We start from the raw sequence: 4,684 nt of genomic DNA, 5'->3' as shown, positions 1-4,684 counted from the left end.
AATATAATATACAAGTTTCACTTTTTAAATGGAATTACTGAAATCAATCTACTTTTTCATGATATTCTAATTTTATGACCAGCACCTGTATGTGTGTAAAGGTGGTGGAAGACAATGTGGTGCGGGGTGTGTGTGTGTGTGTGTGTGTGCGTGTGCGTGTGTGTTTGCAGATAAGTCCATGAATCACATCACAGAGGCCATTGTCTTTGATAATGGGATGGAATGTTTATCAGCCAGCCCAGAGCAGATCCACAGATGTCCTTAGGCAGGAGGGAGCAGAGCATCTTGTTAACATAAATTCCGAGGAGAAATTAAGATGGCCTAGGGGAGCCAAATTCACAAACAGTAATTGTTTTGGTTCAGGCAGACTTGTTTTCTGTCTGCCTTGAAAGTCTTGCTGATGCTTCTCAATGGCGAATCCAAACAGCCAAATTCCAGGACCATTCCGCCTGATGCAAGCGAGCAACTTCCTCTAAGATGTAACCCATATTATTCATGAGTTCCAGAAATGCAATTCAGTCTGCAGTCCTGTATAAGGATCGCATCCAACTTGCCATTCAGCTCCCGTAACCACAAAGTTTGAATGTTGACCGCCGAACCCATCAAACAAATTTGACGATAAGTCAGGTAACTGCTTAATCCAAACAGCAGAAATCCTGTTACAAAAATCCAAATATGTAAAGATCTTCCACGTCTTCCACAGACAGACTTGAAAGACAAACAATATTCCATTTTCTCCAGGAATCCAATGTGTATCCAGCAAAGAATGTCTTCTCAGGGCAAGCTGGCTCTCCGTTGGTCAGCCTTCCTGACCAGATCCATAGTTTAAAAATTTTGGAGAATATGCAAAGAGAGGCTCAGAAAAGAGAGCAGGGCAGAGAGGCAGGGGGGGGGGGTTCAGGAGACAGAGAGACAGAGAGAAAAGAAACACGTCCGCCTTCCACCAGGAGCAGAGAGAAAAAAAGTGTGAAAAATGAGTGTGAAAGTTTCAGGATCGGAGGAAAGCAGGAGGAACCCAGAGCACAGACTCATAATAATGAAGAATGAAAATTTATTTAAATTAACAAAACTAGAAGACAAAAGGCTGATGTGGCAGCAAAACAAACTATAACAAAAATCCAAAAATGACAAAGAAAGGCAAGGCAAGGTGGAACCAAGGACAAGACAACAACAACAACAACAATGAACTGGCGGGGAAGTGGAGAAAACAACCAGGTTTTAAAGCAGAGGAAAATAAAGTAAGTGGGCACAGGTGAGTGATGATGATTGCTAACAGGAGGAGATGGGTGTGGCAGAATAGACAAGAGACAGGCAGAGGAGAAATGAATAGTGACAAAGACAGAATAATACAAAGACAAGACAATAAATACAAAATAAATCAAGAAGAAACAAAACAAAACCCAAATCCTTACAGAAAGTGTTACATCATAAATGATAATAATAATACTATAATGGTAAATAGACATAGAAAGGTCAAAAACTAATTGATAATATGTGTCATAGTTTTGGTGTTTTGGGGTTTTGTTTGGTGTTTTGTAGTTCTTGTTTTGCTTTGTTTGTCTTTTGGATTTGTGTCCATGTCTTGTCACTTTCACCTCCCCTGTAGTTTTCCGGTTCATGCCTGCCACGCCCACCTCACCTGTTCCTTGTTGGGTGTCACAGCTGTCGCCAATCTTCATCTCTCCCTCAGTCTTTTAAAACCGGTCTCTTTTCATCACTCCTCACTGGGTCATTTTGTTCTGTTTGCCATGCTTCATGTTTCTTGTTCTTGCCATGCCTTGTCTCGCTTCGTCAGCACTTTTGGATATTTTGTTAATGTTAATTTCTTTCTTCTTCTTTCTGGAGGCCGCTCCAGAGGGGGTCGAGGTTGGCGCCTCTTCGCCTGCCATGTCCTCGGTAGGTGTTGGTAAGGACGCCTCACCGCCAGCCTTCGTCTCAGTGGGGGTCGGGGAAGACACGTCACCGCCAGCCTTCGTCTCAGTGGGGGTCGGCGACCACGACGCCACACCATACCTGGTTTCCGTGAGGGTCAGCGAAGACGATGCCCCACCATCCCTGGAATCCATGGGGGTCAGCGAAGACGACGCCCCACCATCCTTGGTCTCCGTAGGGGTCAGCGAAGACGCCGCCCCATCATCCCGGGTCCAGCTGACGACGACGCCACAGCTCCACGGGCGGGTCCAGCCACCGCAGCGCCTTCGCCACGCCTGCCTCATGGAGGGTCCCAGACGATGCCTCCACCACGTCGGCTCCTCGGAGGATCCTGGACGACGTCTCGCTCTGCTTCGCCACGTCAAGGGTCCCGGTCGACGTCTTGTCTCAGTCTGCTCTGCCGAGGGTCCTGGTCGACATCTCGCCTCAGTCTTCTCCGCCGAGGGTCCCGGTTGACGTCTCGCCTCAGTCTGCTCCCTGGAGGGTCCCGGACGATGCCTTCGCCTCGCTCAGCTCTGTCACGCCGTAGGTCGGTGCCTTGCTCAGCTTCATCATGCCGAGGGTCCGGGAAGACTCCTTACTCCTCTCAGCCACGCCGAGGGTCGACTCTTCGCTCCTCTCAGCCACGCCGAGGGTTGGCTCTTCGCTCCTCTCAGCCACGCCAAAGGTCGGCGCTTCGCCCTGCCCGTCTCTCGCCTGCTAGGTCCACGCCAGCCTTGCTCAGGCCTGCTTGGTCCACGCCTACTTCGTCTAAGCCTGCCTGGTCCGAGCCTGCTTCGCTCTTGCCTGCTTGGTCCACGCCTGCCTCGCTCAAGCCAGCCTCGTCCAAGCCTGCCTGGTCCTCGCCAGAGCCAGCTTCCTGAACTCTCGCCACGCCGTGGACGGCGTCCCGACCGCCCGTCTGAACTCTGGCCACGCCGCGGTTTTGTTTGGTGTTTTGTAGTTCTTGTTTTGCTTTGTTTGTCTTTTGGATTTGTGTTCATGTCTTGTTACTTTCACCTCACCAGTAGTTTTCCGGTTCATGCCTGCCACGTCCACCTCACCTGTTCCTTGTTGTGTGTCACAGCTGCAGCCAATCTTCATCTCTCCCTCAGTCTTTTAAAACCGGTCTCTTTTCATCACTCCTCACTGGGTAATTTCGTTCTGTTTGCCATGCTTGTTCATGTTTGTTGTTCTTGCCATGCCTTGTCTTGTTTTGCCAGCATTTTTGGATATTTTGTTAATGCTAGTTTCTTTCTTTTTTGCTGCCAGGCCAGCTTCTTGTTTTGTTAGTGTTTCATTTTAATAAAGTAGTTTTTGTTTCTTAAGATGAGTCTGCGCTCCGGGTTTGTCTCGTTCTCCCCCCGTTATGACAATATGATTCGAAAGCTTAATAGCTGTTTAATTTGTAAGCATTTCTTAAGATGGTATGGTGCTTATGGTATAATGCTTGTATTTTCAAGACACAATTTTTAACAATAGCTAGGTATTTGGTCTAGTCTTTATTGGTGGAGATAGAGTGCCTATAAAAAGGTTTTCACCCTTTGGATATTTTATTTGTTGCTGGCATAAATTAATCATAGTCTATATAAATCGATCTTTACAAAAAGACTTCATTGAAAGTCAAAGTCAAATCAATCAGCCTGCCTGCTCTCCCAGCTCACCTGCTACTTGTACTTTACAATCACCTGTCACTGGTACTCACCTGTTCTGGAACTCCGGAATCCTCCCAAATCTGTAACACACACAGAAACAATAAGAAAAATTTTACCCAAGATAACAATGTGTAAAACATTTTCTCATGCCTATTTGCAAGCCCTTTAACCATTTTTACCCCCTCTCATCCTCAGAGATTCCCTGCTGTGGCTTCCCATTTACCTACAAAAACATACAGACTGAAAGGATTCTACCAGAAATCCTTTCAGTTGCAACACTGGATAAATGAAGGATTTCTTGCTCAGCGGTTAATAGCGTAGTGCCAGTTAATATTTCAAGTGTTTTTTAGAGAAATGAGTCATGAAAAGTCAAGTGGTCTCCAAAAGCAAAAAGCAAAGCAACATTTCTGGGTACTTAGCCTCTGCAGTGTTTCTGCTCCCTTTTGTGGGAAAACATCCTCTCAACCTTAGGCTGTGTCACAAAACAGTTTCGCAATATTACTGCAAAAATCCCTTTTAAACTTCCTCCGGTTGTTTATAAATTGTTTTGTGACTTCTAATGGAGCATGCAAAGTAGTGGTCAGACATCCAGGGGAAGTGGGATTTTAAAAAACCCCATGCAGGGCTCTAGTCAAAAATCCCCAGTAGAGCCATTATATGGTCTAAAAAGGCAAAGCATTTTGTCAAGATGGATTACATAGTTGTATGAAAACAGCATAGTATTGGTTTTTATAATTAAAATCTAAAACAAAACACCTATTCATCAATTTTCCTTACTGGCTTCTCCTTACCTGGTTGTGGGAAGCTGGTGCCTACCTCCAACAGTCACTATGCAAGAGACAGGGTACACCCTGGACATCTTTGCCCAAAACAAACAAAAAACAAGTTGCAGTAGTTTTCCCCCAAAGTCAAATTCCTGAAAAGTCACAAAATACAGCCTCCTAATCCAATAAAATATAATTTTATTGATTATGATAGAGCACACTAGCCACTTGACTTGACTTGAAAAAAGGGGTAGAGAGATAGTTTAGGGGTGGAGTTAGTAAGAAGTATCAAATACATAATTGAGTTTTGTTCATTAAACTGCCAGTCCTGTCGTTATCAGCAGGTCTGTGAAG

The sequence above is a fragment of the Kryptolebias marmoratus genome, linkage group LG6 (assembly GCF_001649575.2).
Source record: "Kryptolebias marmoratus isolate JLee-2015 linkage group LG6, ASM164957v2, whole genome shotgun sequence".
Taxonomy (NCBI): Eukaryota; Metazoa; Chordata; class Actinopteri; order Cyprinodontiformes; family Rivulidae; genus Kryptolebias; species Kryptolebias marmoratus.
This window is presented reverse-complemented; position numbering follows the sequence as displayed.